General features: G+C 43.0%; 6 non-coding genes across 6 annotated transcripts; all 6 read right to left on the reverse strand.

Moving 5' to 3' along the window:
• Positions 1 to 3,462: 3,462 nt before the first annotated feature.
• TRNAM-CAU (transfer RNA methionine (anticodon CAU)) lies at positions 3,463 to 3,535 on the reverse strand. The gene has a single exon. It is a non-coding gene; the product is annotated as a tRNA-Met (tRNA).
• Positions 3,536 to 4,389: 854 nt separating this feature from the next.
• Positions 4,390 to 4,462, reverse strand: TRNAV-CAC (transfer RNA valine (anticodon CAC)). The gene has a single exon. It is a non-coding gene; the product is annotated as a tRNA-Val (tRNA).
• A 2,859-nt stretch (positions 4,463 to 7,321) lies between these two features.
• TRNAM-CAU (transfer RNA methionine (anticodon CAU)) lies at positions 7,322 to 7,394 on the reverse strand. The gene has a single exon. It is a non-coding gene; the product is annotated as a tRNA-Met (tRNA).
• Positions 7,395 to 8,248: 854 nt separating this feature from the next.
• TRNAV-CAC (transfer RNA valine (anticodon CAC)) lies at positions 8,249 to 8,321 on the reverse strand. The gene has a single exon. It is a non-coding gene; the product is annotated as a tRNA-Val (tRNA).
• Positions 8,322 to 11,180: 2,859 nt separating this feature from the next.
• On the reverse strand, positions 11,181 to 11,253 carry TRNAM-CAU (transfer RNA methionine (anticodon CAU)). Its single transcript has one exon. It is a non-coding gene; the product is annotated as a tRNA-Met (tRNA).
• Positions 11,254 to 16,880: 5,627 nt separating this feature from the next.
• Positions 16,881 to 16,953, reverse strand: TRNAM-CAU (transfer RNA methionine (anticodon CAU)). Its single transcript has one exon. It is a non-coding gene; the product is annotated as a tRNA-Met (tRNA).
• Positions 16,954 to 17,487: the final 534 nt, after the last annotated feature.

Here is a 17,487-nt window from a genome sequence, read left to right on the forward strand (position 1 = left end):
ACTTGTGAACCTGTTCCGGGAGACCTAAAGCCTGCAGTTGAGACACCTGAACCAGAGACGTTGCCTCAGAACTATCTTTCCAGCGATGGAGTGGCGGTTTTTGTTTTTCTTTTGTTCCAGGATTTTCCTTGTTTTTACTTTTTCTAGGACATTCTATTTTTGTGAAGGAGGATGGAGGACGGAGGAGAGTTCTGGGAGTGATACGGATGAAATAGATGCCGAAGAAAAGTTAATAGGATATCCTGAGCAGCCCATTATCAAACTTGGTCCAGGGGTTATGAAAAGGTCTGCTAGCTCAGGAACTCGGAGGCAGTGTGAGGGGCTATTGTCTGATGAGTATTGTATCTGCAAGTTCTGCAACTCCCTAGTTGAAGAGAGATACATCCAACGATGCCAGTCCCCCAGTACTCTGAATATAGGCGGGCATCCTTTGGAGGATTATCACTCCCTGGTGGGTAAGGTGCTAAACCAAACTGAATGTTGGGTGTGCTCTCACGTGCCTCAAGGGCAGCATAACATAGGACTAGTGCCATTCCCGCTAAACATATCCGAAGTACTCGAATTAAGGGGTGGGAGGCCCATAGAAGGGAGGTACAATAACACTAGGTCCCCTAGTCTGACGCTTCGACAATACTCCATAGGCAGATCTTTGCTGTGCCTAAACATATCTCATGCAAAGCGCCTGGAGAATTGGGAGGCTGACCTATCAGATCAGACAATGGCTCGCCACACTCATTTTAGAGAGAGACTCACAAGGTCACTACTAGGCAGGAATGCTGATGGAAGTCACAAGTTAGGGCGTATAACCAAACATAAGAAGGTATCTATTGGAAAAGTCTCTACAGATAAATGTGAAAATGTCATTAATGCCGACACATGTCTAGAGCAGATGGAGACACTAGGCATGGGTAGTTTTATCAAAACTCTGTGTGACATAATTCATGGGCATACCGTCCCTTATGTTCTCCCTGATGATGTGTATTTTGTTTGTGGAAGGAAAGCTTATTCCTGGGTGACTCCGAGTTCCAAGGGCTTGTGTTTCCTAGCTAAACTGGTTCCTGAAATCATGACTATTACTCATGAAGAAATGGTAGATATTCACAAGACTACATCACCACCATACATACACACACAGTATGAACACCGTGGCAAGAGAAATATGATTCCTGGTGAGGAACCCATAGCTACAAAATTGATTAGTGAAACTGCTGGTTTCCAAGTTATGGTTGCTCTAGATCTCACCAGGACCGCTCGGGGAACATTAAACTTTAAATATATCCAAGACCTAGCTAAATTAATAGATAATATCACCGAGATGTATGATGACACTTTCAGGTATACTGGAAGGGAGCTACAAGCGTACAAAAAGGAGTTGGTGCAACATAGACTGGTACTAAATTATCTCACCTCTATTACTGGTGGGTACTGTGTGACACTGGCCACCCAGTTCGGTGTCAAATGTTGCACGTACATTACTAATAATACGGAAGACCCTAAAGAGGTTATAGACCGGAAGATGGATGAAATTTTGCAGCTGAAATGGGAATTTCGAAAGAGCCATAATTCTTCGTTATATGAGGTCGGGGAAAAGGTGGCGGGTTGGTTCTCATGGTTGAACCCAGCAAAATGGTTCTCCGGTCTGGGGGAGTGGGTACAGGAAATGATTGCGAGTGTAGGTAAGCTCCTTCTCCTTATACTGGGTGTCATCTTAGCAATTGGTTTAGTTGTCAAATGTGTTTCTACTGTGTTGAAGTGTGGAAAACGGTCTCATAGGAGTAACACTGAGAAAGAGACTGAAAGGGTGGTACCAGATACCGAGATCATGGTCTGTGGAGAAGTATTGTACAATCCTGAACTTGAAACGGTGATTGGGTGATAGTTTATTACACTATCAAAGGGTGGAACTGTCGAAGTCAGTAAATTGGATAAAGTCATTGCAATTAAAGTCTAGCAAACTTGGTTGTCTTTGTCTGAAAAGATGCGTACAGTACGCATCGACGTACAAACGCGCGCTACGGCGTGAAAGGGCGTACACATCCACTACACGTGGCAGCAACAGTAATTGGTCTTTTACCATACATTCGCACAAACACGCATACTTATAAAATAGTATACATTAATGGTAGTTGCAACACATAGTCAGTTATGTCGAAATATAGTAGTATTTATATGTTATATCAGAGTTACATGCATATTAGTGAAATACACGGAACGGGTTAAAGGAATAACATCATGAGTGGTATCATAATGAACCTTGTTACATATCCTACTGTTTGGTTCACTCTGCGAGGGAATCGCAGAGTGCATACACAAGTTATGAATGATAGGAATTTATGAACTACTTAAGACTAAGGAATTCTGGCGGGAAGAGCAGAGCATACCCCCTGCAGAGATGACCCCCTCCTTTGGATTCCTTAGGATGAACCAGCCAATGATCGACGACCCCTTGGACATTCCTGAGACCTGGACCAATAGATGCAAGCCATACCATCTTCATTGTATTACTGTATTTGATTGTGTATATAAGCAGCAGCTTGTGATCCAGAGTGCAGACATCTTGTCCCCAGACTTCAGGATTGAATGACTGCACTGGATCCAGAGCGCCTGCGATAAGTAACGGCTGTATTTACTATTACTTCGCTTGAGCATATTTTTCCACTTATTGCGAATAAATCTTTGTGCTTTGGAAAAACAAATCGAGGTTCGACAATCGTTATTGGTTAGCGACGATACGCACATTAACACTACCCATATCGATGTACCCAGGGTCCCTGTTCCCTAGTCCTTCATTAGGGGTCCATCTTGGATGGGTGGTCTCTTAGTAAAATCAGAATCCAGAGACAGTCCTTTCCCACCTTGTGTCTCATCACACCACATAAGTGTACTATATTTGGGTGTTGGTATAATTTCCTAAATTATGGAGTGCCGTTCATTTTGTGTGACATTCAGACATTTTTGCATGTGTCTCACAGTGATTAAAGTGGTTTCCTCATGCTGGGGAGAAGGACAGGGAATAGTGTCAGATTTTGTTTTCATTATTTATTTATCTTTAAATTTGTTTTTTGTTTGATCTAAGTTTTACTTTTTTGCTATTACGTTGGAGACCTTGTATAGTTACAAGATCAATTTTACTTTTGATGTATTGGTGTTAGCGAAGATCTGATCTCAACTAAACCTCGTCTGCACTATAAGTAGATCCCTACATATGAAGGAATACACTACACTCAACTAGGTGTCTCCCATCACTTTATGCTGAAGTGCCCAGACACTTATACATTTTGAACACAGCAATCCTATTGAGCATCAGGTTCAAGTGATTAGGAGGGCAATAGCCATATGAATCAGTTCTTGCCCACTCACTGGAACCTTGGGCTGTCAGTGCAACCTCTAAGTCGTCTCAGAGCAATATGGCTGGTTTGACAACATAGAAAGAACATAGAGAGGGGTGAAAAAAAGACAGGTTGCCCCATGTGAGGATTGAACTCACGACCTTCAGATTATGAGACTGACGCGCTACCTACTGCACTAACAAGGCAGCTACACTGTTTGGAATTAACGCTGAATAATGTTCTTCAATTGTCTCTTCACTAGTAACTAATTTACAAGAAGATGCTTTGTAAATTATAGTTATGTTTCGCTGTTGCTCTATGGTTAATTAATAAAATTAACCCCTTCAGGCTACAGGATGTAACTGTAATGTCTTGTTTAATTTTAGGCAGGGAGTTACGGCAAGTCACAGATCCCTGTGTCATGGCCAAGAACAATGAAGAGTGGTTCCTGGCAGATAAATCGCTTCCGCACAGCATTCAATATAGAAGCTGGGAAACAATGCCCCTTTCTATCTCTCCCTGAAACCTCATTGACATCATCCCTGGGACTTGTTCCTGAAAGACAAAGAGAGGTTAGGTGCCCCACAGGAGCTATTGCTAAGATATACATGAGGCGTATGGAAAAGATTGTTGAATCATGAATGAAGGTGGAGAGATAGATGGTGTTGTACATGTAAGCAAGCAGTGTAGTCAAACAATGGGAACAGCCAGTAGAATACTTGCTTGTATAGGAAGAGGCAAGGCCATCATCAGAGATCATGGGTCCCAGGACAGATGATTAGAACAGGGCCCCTCCACCTCCCCACAATGTTCCCCCGTTCCCAATGCATGGCTAACTTCACTCTGACACCCTCACCCCTACAGATCCCACTACTCTAGTATCGAACATCCTGCATGCTTATGTTTGTCTTGTTAAAATTCTGTACCAAAAATAACTTGCTACTTACAGGGTTGTATGCCATTAATGCCATTAAAACTTCCTGTTGATACAAATAGTATTTACAGGATATTATATCAATTTTACATCTCACATGCCCTATATAAAAGGAGAACTAAGGCCTGTTTCTGCCCGGTTTCGAACCGGGGACCTTTCGCGTGTGAGGCAAATGTGATAACCACTACACTACAGAAACACCAGCTGTGACCTGTACTGACCTCTGACACTGTAATAGAGAGTGATCTTATCTGACATTTAGTGATCTCTATCTAGACTCAACTTGATTAAAAAATGTGATTATTTACACTGACTGTCTGAGGGTGTTATCCTACCCATATCGATGTACCCAGGGTCCCTGTTCCCTAGTCCTTCATTAGGGGTCCATCTTGGATGGGTGGTCTCTTAGTAAAATCAGAATCCAGAGACAGTCCTTTCCCACCTTGTGTCTCCTCACACCACATAAGTGTACTATATTTGGGTGTTGGTATAATTTCCTAAATTATGGAGTGCCGTTCATTTTGTGTGACATTCAGACATTTTTGCATGTGTCTCACAGTGATTAAAGTGGTTTCCTCATGCTGGGAAGAAGGACAGGGAATAGTGTCAGATTTTGTTTTCATCATTTTTTTATCTTTAAATTTGTTTTTTGTTTGATCTAAGTTTTACTTTTTTGCTATGTAACCCCTGGGGATGCTGCAGTTGGACTTGAGCACCCAGGGGCTAATAATCACAATTGCATCAGTAAGAAAAGAGATGCATATAGCTATTTACCAGTCAAGGAGAAGGAACTACATCTCCCAGAAAGCTGTTATGAAGAGGGGGCGGAGCCTAAGAAGACTGAGAAACCAGAGGGCGGAGAGAGAGAGGGAGAGAGGAGCATCCTGAGAGAGACTGAGCTGTGTGACCAGTTCAGATAGGTGACCCTAGGCAGAAGGGCACTGGATGAGTGATCTGAGCAGAGAGAGAAGTCTGCAGAGATATCAAAGCTCAGTGCAGTTCTGAACAGAACCTGCTGGAAGCCACAGTTTGAAGCTGTAGGAGGAGGTTTGCATGCATCTCTGAAGAAGGACATTTTACAAGTCAGCCATTTTGGAGATAATCAAGTTCAGACCTGTGACACACTGGTGCAGATAAGTTACTGGTTATTTTTATCTATCTGTTGTTGTTCAAGTGGGGTTTGGACTATATCTGGCCACAAGGGCTGAAGAGTTAGGGATAGATGGGTGGGCAGGTAAATATGCACCAAGTGTGTGTCTAATCAGCACTTGTGGAACTACAAGTCCCAGGATACAAATTAGAAAGGATTTTACAGTTGTTGCTGGAGGAGGGTCTGCATACTGTGACTGCTGTACCTCACTGCAAGTGATTTAAAGACCTCCAAAATCTGCAAACTGGACACATGATGTTTCCATGCCATGCTGCATACATACAGAAGGGCCCCAACTTGCAGTGCACTGCTCTATTTGTGTGGTGTGTTTGAATACTGCTGTGTGTGTTTGGCAGTACATTGTAGGGCTATAAGGGAAAATATATAAATTCACCCTGCAAGATATTCACAGTATCAGGAGCAAGTAAGATATCTGATATATTTTTTCATGTGTATAAAGCATACTTGCCAACTCTCCCTGATTGTCAGGGAGACTCCCTGAAATAGGAGTGATCTCCCTCACTCCCTGAAGAGTCTGGCATTCTCCCTGATGCTGAACCAGTACAAGACGTGGTTGGCTTTGCCATCTGTGGCATGATAACGCAGTTCAGAAATTGTGTCCTATGTCCATGTATTGATGCCTATGGAGGTGGCCATTTTCATGGAGACCAAGATTTAATCAAAGACTGACAGGTAAGACAATATGACTTTAGTAAATGAGACAGAAATGTAAAAGACACTTCAGTCTTTAGAGATTCATTAGCTGTTTTTCTTTAACGCATAGTTGCTTACTCTCCCGGAATGTCCAGGAGACTCCAGCATTTCTGGGAGACCTCCCGGGAGAGCAGGGCAACCTCCTGGTTCTCGCCCCCACAATAGATAAGTGGCGGGGGCAGGGCTTAATGATTCAAAAATTGCGTCATCTTAGCCCCAACCCCTGCTGTAAATGGCCAAAATGGTGACAATCATTTGGGGCTGGAGCCAATATGATGCGATTTGTGAAGCCCCGCCCTCGCACACCCATCTCCCCCGGGATCTCCCTGAAGCCAATGAGGAAAAGTTGGCAAGTATGGTATAAAGCTGTGACAGTTAATGGTTATATTGTTATATATTATATTATATTGTATGCTGTTATTGATTTATTGCGAGTTTTTGTGTTAACTTGGTGTGCATAGTAAGAAGTGGTGCGCCACTTTCATCCACACTGTTTTATTACTGTATTGTATTGTTTGCACTATTATTTCAAATTATACCAAAGTATATTTTTCTATAAAATTACAAAGCTGCATTTAGGATTTCCATTTAAATAAATGTGCCTGGCTGGCTTTTGCAGCACACATTTTGTCACAGAGTGTTAATACTGGGCAGGGGGTTTCCCGGATCTCCCCCTGGTGTATCTTTTGAACACCCCCCAGAAGAGAAAGCAGAGATTCGGGTGGAGGCACTGAAAACCAAGTACCAAGGTGAGAAGCATCTGCGTGGTTCAATATATATATATACCCTCACAACGCTTAATACACAAGGGGGTGTTACAGCTATTATGTTGGAGACCTTGTATAGTTACAAGATCAATTTTACTTTTGATGTATTGGTGTTAGGGAAGATCTGATCTCAACTAAACCTCCTCTGCACTATAAGTAGATCCCTACATATGAAGGAATACACTACACTCAACTAGGTGTCTCCCATCACTTTATGCTGAAGTGCCCAGAAACTTACACATTTTGAACACAGCAATCCTATTGAGCATCAGGTTCAAGTGATTAGGAGGGCAATAGCCATATGAATCAGTTCTTGCCCACTCACTGGAACCTTGGGCTGTCAGTGCAACCTCTAAGTCATCTCAGAGCAATATGGCTGGTTTCACAACATAGAAAGAACATAGAGAGGGGTGAGAAAAAGACAGGTTGCCCCATGTGAGGATCGAACTCACGACCTTCAGATTATGAGACTGACGCGCTGCCTACTGCGCTAACGAGGCAGCTACACTGTTTGGGATTAACGCTGAATAATGTTCTTCAATTGTCTCTTCACTAGTAACTAATTTACAAGAATATGCTTTGTAAATTATAGTTATGTTTCGCTGTTGCTCTATGGTTAATGAATAAAATTAACCCCTTCAGGCTACAGGATGTAACTGTAATGTCTTGTTTAATTTTAGGCAGGGAGTTACGGCAAGTCACAGATCCCTGTGTCATGGCCAAGAACAATGAAGAGTGGTTCCTGGCAGATAAATCGCTTCCGCACAGCATTCAATATAGAAGCTGGGAAACAATGCCCCTTTCTATCTCTCCCTGAAACCTCATTGACATCATCCCTGGGACTTGTTCCTGAAAGACATAGAGAGGTTAGGTGCCCGACAGGAGCTATTACTAAGATATACAGGAGGCGTATAGAAAAGATTGTTGAATCATGAATGAAGGTGGAGAGATAGATGGTGTTGTACATGTAAGCAAGCAGTGTATTCAAACAATGGGAACAGCCAGTAGAAAACTTGCTTGTATAGGAAGAGGTAAGGCCGTCATCAGAGATCATGGGTCCCAGGACAGATGATTAGAACAGGGCCCCTCCACCTCCCAACAATGTTCACCCCTTCCCAATGCATGGCTAACTTCACTCTGACACCCTCACCCCTACAGATCCCACTACTCTAGTATCGAACATCCTGCATGCTTATGTTTGTCTTGTTAAAATTCTGTACCAAAAATAACTTGCTACTTACAGGGTTGTATGCCATTAATGCCATTAAAACTTCCTGTTGATACAAATAGTATTTACAGGATATTATATCAATTTTACATCTCACATGCCCTATATAAAAGGAGAACTAAGGCCTGTTTCTGCCCGGTTTCGAACCGGGGACCTTTCGCGTGTGAGGCAAATGTGATAACCACTACACTACAGAAACACCAGCTGTGACCTGTACTGACCTCTGACACTGTAATAGAGAGTGATCTTATCTGACATTTAGTGATCTCTATCTAGACTCAACTTGATTAAAAAATGTGATTATTTACACTGACTGTCTGAGGGTGTTATCCTACCCATATCGATGTACCCAGGGTCCCTGTTCCCTAGTCCTTCATTAGGGGTCCATCTTGGATGGGTGGTCTCTTAGTAAAATCAGAATCCAGAGACAGTCCTTTCCCACCTTGTGTCTCCTCACACCACATAAGTGTACTATATTTGGGTGTTGGTATAATTTCCTAAATTATGGAGTGCCGTTCATTTTGTGTGACATTCAGACATTTTTGCATGTGTCTCACAGTGATTAAAGTGGTTTCCTCATGCTGGGAAGAAGGACAGGGAATAGTGTCAGATTTTGTTTTCATCATTTTTTTATCTTTAAATTTGTTTTTTGTTTGATCTAAGTTTTACTTTTTTGCTATGTAACCCCTGGGGATGCTGCAGTTGGACTTGAGCACCCAGGGGCTAATAATCACAATTGCATCAGTAAGAAAAGAGATGCATATAGCTATTTACCAGTCAAGGAGAAGGAACTACATCTCCCAGAAAGCTGTTATGAAGAGGGGGCGGAGCCTAAGAAGACTGAGAAACCAGAGGGCGGAGAGAGAGAGGGAGAGAGGAGCATCCTGAGAGAGACTGAGCTGTGTGACCAGTTCAGATAGGTGACCCTAGGCAGAAGGGCACTGGATGAGTGATCTGAGCAGAGAGAGAAGTCTGCAGAGATATCAAAGCTCAGTGCAGTTCTGAACAGAACCTGCTGGAAGCCACAGTTTGAAGCTGTAGGAGGAGGTTTGCATGCATCTCTGAAGAAGGACATTTTACAAGTCAGCCATTTTGGAGATAATCAAGTTCAGACCTGTGACACACTGGTGCAGATAAGTTACTGGTTATTTTTATCTATCTGTTGTTGTTCAAGTGGGGTTTGGACTATATCTGGCCACAAGGGCTGAAGAGTTAGGGATAGATGGGTGGGCAGGTAAATATGCACCAAGTGTGTGTCTAATCAGCACTTGTGGAACTACAAGTCCCAGGATACAAATTAGAAAGGATTTTACAGTTGTTGCTGGAGGAGGGTCTGCATACTGTGACTGCTGTACCTCACTGCAAGTGATTTAAAGACCTCCAAAATCTGCAAACTGGACACATGATGTTTCCATGCCATGCTGCATACATACAGAAGGGCCCCAACTTGCAGTGCACTGCTCTATTTGTGTGGTGTGTTTGAATACTGCTGTGTGTGTTTGGCAGTACATTGTAGGGCTATAAGGGAAAATATATAAATTCACCCTGCAAGATATTCACAGTATCAGGAGCAAGTAAGATATCTGATATATTTTTTCATGTGTATAAAGCATACTTGCCAACTCTCCCTGATTGTCAGGGAGACTCCCTGAAATAGGAGTGATCTCCCTCACTCCCTGAAGAGTCTGGCATTCTCCCTGATGCTGAACCAGTACAAGACGTGGTTGGCTTTGCCATCTGTGGCATGATAACGCAGTTCAGAAATTGTGTCCTATGTCCATGTATTGATGCCTATGGAGGTGGCCATTTTCATGGAGACCAAGATTTAATCAAAGACTGACAGGTAAGACAATATGACTTTAGTAAATGAGACAGAAATGTAAAAGACACTTCAGTCTTTAGAGATTCATTAGCTGTTTTTCTTTAACGCATAGTTGCTTACTCTCCCGGAATGTCCAGGAGACTCCAGCATTTCTGGGAGACCTCCCGGGAGAGCAGGGCAACCTCCTGGTTCTCGCCCCCACAATAGATAAGTGGCGGGGGCAGGGCTTAATGATTCAAAAATTGCGTCATCTTAGCCCCAACCCCTGCTGTAAATGGCCAAAATGGTGACAATCATTTGGGGCTGGAGCCAATATGATGCGATTTGTGAAGCCCCGCCCTCGCACACCCATCTCCCCCGGGATCTCCCTGAAGCCAATGAGGAAAAGTTGGCAAGTATGGTATAAAGCTGTGACAGTTAATGGTTATATTGTTATATATTATATTATATTGTATGCTGTTATTGATTTATTGCGAGTTTTTGTGTTAACTTGGTGTGCATAGTAAGAAGTGGTGCGCCACTTTCATCCACACTGTTTTATTACTGTATTGTATTGTTTGCACTATTATTTCAAATTATACCAAAGTATATTTTTCTATAAAATTACAAAGCTGCATTTAGGATTTCCATTTAAATAAATGTGCCTGGCTGGCTTTTGCAGCACACATTTTGTCACAGAGTGTTAATACTGGGCAGGGGGTTTCCCGGATCTCCCCCTGGTGTATCTTTTGAACACCCCCCAGAAGAGAAAGCAGAGATTCGGGTGGAGGCACTGAAAACCAAGTACCAAGGTGAGAAGCATCTGCGTGGTTCAATATATATATATACCCTCACAACGCTTAATACACAAGGGGGTGTTACAGCTATTATGTTGGAGACCTTGTATAGTTACAAGATCAATTTTACTTTTGATGTATTGGTGTTAGGGAAGATCTGATCTCAACTAAACCTCCTCTGCACTATAAGTAGATCCCTACATATGAAGGAATACACTACACTCAACTAGGTGTCTCCCATCACTTTATGCTGAAGTGCCCAGAAACTTACACATTTTGAACACAGCAATCCTATTGAGCATCAGGTTCAAGTGATTAGGAGGGCAATAGCCATATGAATCAGTTCTTGCCCACTCACTGGAACCTTGGGCTGTCAGTGCAACCTCTAAGTCATCTCAGAGCAATATGGCTGGTTTCACAACATAGAAAGAACATAGAGAGGGGTGAGAAAAAGACAGGTTGCCCCATGTGAGGATCGAACTCACGACCTTCAGATTATGAGACTGACGCGCTACCTACTGCGCTAACGAGGCAGCTACACTGTTTGGGATTAACGCTGAATAATGTTCTTCAATTGTCTCTTCACTAGTAACTAATTTACAAGAATATGCTTTGTAAATTATAGTTATGTTTCGCTGTTGCTCTATGGTTAATGAATAAAATTAACCCCTTCAGGCTACAGGATGTAACTGTAATGTCTTGTTTAATTTTAGGCAGGGAGTTACGGCAAGTCACAGATCCCTGTGTCATGGCCAAGAACAATGAAGAGTGGTTCCTGGCAGATAAATCGCTTCCGCACAGCATTCAATATAGAAGCTGGGAAACAATGCCCCTTTCTATCTCTCCCTGAAACCTCATTGACATCATCCCTGGGACTTGTTCCTGAAAGACATAGAGAGGTTAGGTGCCCGACAGGAGCTATTACTAAGATATACAGGAGGCGTATAGAAAAGATTGTTGAATCATGAATGAAGGTGGAGAGATAGATGGTGTTGTACATGTAAGCAAGCAGTGTATTCAAACAATGGGAACAGCCAGTAGAAAACTTGCTTGTATAGGAAGAGGTAAGGCCGTCATCAGAGATCATGGGTCCCAGGACAGATGATTAGAACAGGGCCCCTCCACCTCCCAACAATGTTCACCCCTTCCCAATGCATGGCTAACTTCACTCTGACACCCTCACCCCTACAGATCCCACTACTCTAGTATCGAACATCCTGCATGCTTATGTTTGTCTTGTTAAAATTCTGTACCAAAAATAACTTGCTACTTACAGGCAGTGCCGTAACTAGACATTTCAGTGCCCTCGGCGAGACAGGACACCGGCGCCCCCCATCAAGTGGGAGTGACATTTGCCAAGTGGGTGTGGCCAACCTAATGTGGGGGTGTGGCTAGCACTTTACTGGAAAGAATTCTGCTACACATATTTTCAAATGCATGATATATATATATATATATCTATCAGAGCCGGATTTACACCTCATGGGGCCCTAGGCAAGATATTGGTTTGCCCCCCCCTTCACTCACACACACATAATACACACACACAGTGGCCCCTCACACACACATAATACACACACACACAGTGGCACCTCACACACACATAATACACACACAGACAGTGGCCCCTCACACACACATAATACCAGGGGCGGATTGGGAACTTAAAGTGGCCCTGGAAAAATTTTGAAAGTGGCCTCATGTAGGCGGGGCCAATAAATGGTAGGCTGGGCAAATTGTAGGCGGAGTTAGCACTCCATTAGCTCGAGCCACATTGGTTTTTATACAAGGCAAATGCAATACGCTATGGTAAGCAGAGTCCGTCTATCACAGTTGACGGAGCTAACACACAAGTAGGCAAAGCATTGCACATGTAGGTGGAGCAGTCACAAGTAGACAGAGTCAGCACACCAGTGGATGGTGTATACACATTAGTTATGTAAGTGGAGCAGCTTAATCCAGCAGCAGGGAGTTCCCAGGGTTAGCATTAATGTAATAATAGTTGGGTCACCCACCGGATCAAAAAGTCTCAGTAACAATATAAAATTAAAAAAATAAAAAGTAAATCACACTGCTTCTGCATACCTGTATGCAAAACTGTAGCATGTCGAAACCATGCTGGTGTGTGCCTTAACCTCGAAGAAAAGGTTCCAACCTCCCAATGTCCTCTATTCCTCCCAATCCCCTCTTCTTGGAGTTAGGGATTTCAAAGATAAAAACCACATACTTTTAAATAAAACTGTGATTACTTATACACACAAGTATGAACAATTAAAACATTTTTCTTTTTCAGATTAAATTAAAATACTCCCATGGATGCATCATACATATTGAATTGCAAGGTTTATACTGTTCTGCATGATAATTTAGCCAGTATTAGTGATACAAATACAATATAAACAGCCTCCTAGTGACCGCCATACAAAATAAACAGCATCCTAGGGACTGCCATGCAAAATAAACAGCATCCTAGGGATCGCCATACAATACCAAGAGCATCCTAGTGACTGCTATACAATACAAAGAGCATCCTAGTGACCATCATACAATACAGAAAGCATCCTAGTGACCACCATACAATATAAACAGCATCCTAGTGACCGCCATACAATACAAAAGTGAATTCTAGTGACCATCATACAATGCAAAGAGTATCCTAGCAAACGTCATGCAATAGAGAGAGCATTCTTCTGTCAGCCATACAATGCAGAGGGCATTCTTGTGTCTGCAATACAGAGAGCATCTTAATGACACTATATAAAGTGCCCAGTGTGTCTGCCCCTGTATGAGTGCCGCCCTGTGTGTCTGCCCCTGGTATGAGTGCGCCCTGTGTGTCTGCCCCTGGTATGAGTGCGCCCTGTGTGTCTGCCCCTGTATGAGTGCGCCCTGTGTGTCTGCCCCTGTATGAGTGCGCCCTGTGTGTCTGCCCCTGTATGAGTGCGCCCTGTGTGTCTGCCCCTTTATGAGTGCGCCCTGTGTGTCTGCCCCTTTATGAGTGCGCCCTGTGTGTCTGCCCCTTTATGAGTGCGCCCAATGTGTTTACTCACCAACTATATGTTGAAGTACAGGACTAACAGTTATTTTATTGAGGTAGAGAGAGCATAAAAGTCTGTATCTGCAACAGTTTGTGTAGTGACAATATTGTTTTTTTTTTTCTTCACTTATCAAGTGATTACTTAGGCTGACACTGGATATTCAGAGAGGAACTAGAGGTTTGTATATAATCTGCATTTATAGTGTACATATGGTGCTAGTGAATATGTGATTCTGTGAGTGTTAAAATACCTGCTATTTACTGCACAACTTCTTCATGTGAGTCAGTCAGGAAGTCAGAGGAGCTGTCCTCCACTCATCCCACCCCCCTGCGCTGTCACATTGGATCTGCAGCTGCGGTGATGTCATCACAGATGGACGCGTAGCTCTCTCCCAGTCAGCAATAGGATTTGATCCTTTCATCACCACCTACCCCCCCTCCCCGCTCAAGTGCCAACCTCCCTCCCTTCTCACTCTACACCCCCCCCCACCCCGCACGAGTCGCGGGGGGGTGCCGCGAGTCGGGGGAGGGGCCCAAAAATTTTTTTTTTTTTTCCCTTTTAATGTGCCAAAAAAGGGAGAGTAGCGGGCGGCTGCTGCGCCCTCTCGGGCTTGCGCCCTGGGCGACGGCACCGCCCGCACCACCCTAGTTACGGCTCTGCTTACAGGGTTGTATTATTCCTTACAATACACTAGTTTCCCCAATGAACACTGATGCAATGCCATTAAAACTTCCTTTTGATACAAATAGTATTTACAGGATATTATATCAATTTTGCATCTCACATGTCCTATATAAAAGGAGAACTAAGGCCTGTTTCTGCCCGGTTTCGAATCGGGGAGCTTTTCTGTGTGAGGCGAATGTGATAACCACTACACTACAGAAACACCAGCTGTGCCTGGTACTGACCTCTGACACTGTAATAGAGAGTGATCTTATCTGACATTTAGTGATCTCTATCTAGACTCAACTTGATTAAAAAATGTGATTATTTACACTGACTGTCTGAGGGTGTTATCCTACCCATATCGATGTACCCAGGGTCCCTGTTCCCTAGTCCTTCATTAGGGGTCCATCTTGGATGGGTGGTCTCTTAGTAAAATCAGAATCCAGAGACAGTCCTTTCCCACCTTGTGTCTCCTCACACCACATAAGTGTACTATATTTGGGTGTTGGTATAATTTCCTAAATTATGGAGTGCCGTTCATTTTGTGTGACATTCAGACATTTTTGCATGTGTCTCACAGTGATTAAAGTGGTTTCCTCATGCTGGGAAGAAGGACAGGGAATAGTGTCAGATTTTGTTTTCATCATTTTTTTATCTTTAAATTTGTTTTTTGTTTGATCTAAGTTTTACTTTTTTGCTATGTAACCCCTGGGGATGCTGCAGTTGGACTTGAGCACCCAGGGGCTAATAATCACAATTGCATCAGTAAGAAAAGAGATGCATATAGCTATTTACCAGTCAAGGAGAAGGAACTACATCTCCCAGAAAGCTGTTATGAAGAGGGGGCGGAGCCTAAGAAGACTGAGAAACCAGAGGGCGGAGAGAGAGAGGGAGAGAGGAGCATCCTGAGAGAGACTGAGCTGTGTGACCAGTTCAGATAGGTGACCCTAGGCAGAAGGGCACTGGATGAGTGATCTGAGCAGAGAGAGAAGTCTGCAGAGATATCAAAGCTCAGTGCAGTTCTGAACAGAACCTGCTGGAAGCCACAGTTTGAAGCTGTAGGAGGAGGTTTGCATGCATCTCTGAAGAAGGACATTTTACAAGTCAGCCATTTTGGAGATAATCAAGTTCAGACCTGTGACACACTGGTGCAGATAAGTTACTGGTTATTTTTATCTATCTGTTGTTGTTCAAGTGGGGTTTGGACTATATCTGGCCACAAGGGCTGAAGAGTTAGGGATAGATGGGTGGGCAGGTAAATATGCACCAAGTGTGTGTCTAATCAGCACTTGTGGAACTACAAGTCCCAGGATACAAATTAGAAAGGATTTTACAGTTGTTGCTGGAGGAGGGTCTGCATACTGTGACTGCTGTACCTCACTGCAAGTGATTTAAAGACCTCCAAAATCTGCAAACTGGACACATGATGTTTCCATGCCATGCTGCATACATACAGAAGGGCCCCAACTTGCAGTGCACTGCTCTATTTGTGTGGTGTGTTTGAATACTGCTGTGTGTGTTTGGCAGTACATTGTAGGGCTATAAGGGAAAATATATAAACTCACCCTGCAAGATATTCACAGTATCAGGAGCAAGTAAGATATCTGATATATTTTTTCATGTGTATAAAGCTGTGACAGTTAATGGTTATATTGTTATATATTATATTATATTGTATGCTGTTATTGATTTATTGCGAGTTTTTGTGTTAACTTGGTGTGCATAGTAAGAAGTGGTGCGCCACTTTCATCCACACTGTTTTATTACTGTATTGTATTGTTTGCACTATTATTTCAAATTATACCAAAGTATATTTTTCTATAAAATTACAAAGCTGCATTTAGGATTTCCATTTAAATAAATGTGCCTGGCTGGCTTTTGCAGCACACATTTTGTCACAGAGTGTTAATACTGGGCAGGGGGTTTCCCGGATCTCCCCCTGGTGTATCTTTTGAACACCCCCCAGAAGAGAAAGCAGAGATTCGGGTGGAGGCACTGAAAACCAAGTACCAAGGTGAGAAGCATCTGCGTGGTTCAATATATATATATACCCTCACAACGCTTAATACACAAGGGGGTGTTACAGCTATTATGTTGGAGACCTTGTATAGTTACAAGATCAATTTTACTTTTGATGTATTGGTGTTAGGGAAGATCTGATCTCAACTAAACCTCCTCTGCACTATAAGTAGATCCCTACATATGAAGGAATACACTACACTCAACTAGGTGTCTCCCATCACTTTATGCTGAAGTGCCCAGAAACTTACACATTTTGAACACAGCAATCCTATTGAGCATCAGGTTCAAGTGATTAGGAGGGCAATAGCCATATGAATCAGTTCTTGCCCACTCACTGGAACCTTGGGCTGTCAGTGCAACCTCTAAGTCATCTCAGAGCAATATGGCTGGTTTCACAACATAGAAAGAACATAGAGAGGGGTGAGAAAAAGACAGGTTGCCCCATGTGAGGATCGAACTCACGACCTTCAGATTATGAGACTGACGCGCTGCCTACTGCGCTAACGAGGCAGCTACACTGTTTGGGATTAACGCTGAATAATGTTCTTCAATTGTCTCTTCACTAGTAACTAATTTACAAGAATATGCTTTGTAAATTATAGTTATGTTTCGCTGTTGCTCTATGGTTAATGAATAAAATTAACCCCTTCAGGCTACAGGATGTAACTGTAATGTCTTGTTTAATTTTAGGCAGGGAGTTACGGCAAGTCACAGATCCCTGTGTCATGGCCAAGAACAATGAAGAGTGGTTCCTGGCAGATAAATCGCTTCCGCACAGCATTCAATATAGAAGCTGGGAAACAATGCCCCTTTCTATCTCTCCCTGAAACCTCATTGACATCATCCCTGGGACTTGTTCCTGAAAGACATAGAGAGGTTAGGTGCCCGACAGGAGCTATTACTAAGATATACAGGAGGCGTATAGAAAAGATTGTTGAATCATGAATGAAGGTGGAGAGATAGATGGTGTTGTACATGTAAGCAAGCAGTGTATTCAAACAATGGGAACAGCCAGTAGAAAACTTGCTTGTATAGGAAGAGGTA

The sequence above is a fragment of the Mixophyes fleayi genome (genome assembly GCF_038048845.1).
Source record: "Mixophyes fleayi isolate aMixFle1 chromosome 4 unlocalized genomic scaffold, aMixFle1.hap1 SUPER_4_unloc_1, whole genome shotgun sequence".
NCBI classification, from domain to species: Eukaryota; Metazoa; Chordata; class Amphibia; order Anura; family Limnodynastidae; genus Mixophyes; species Mixophyes fleayi.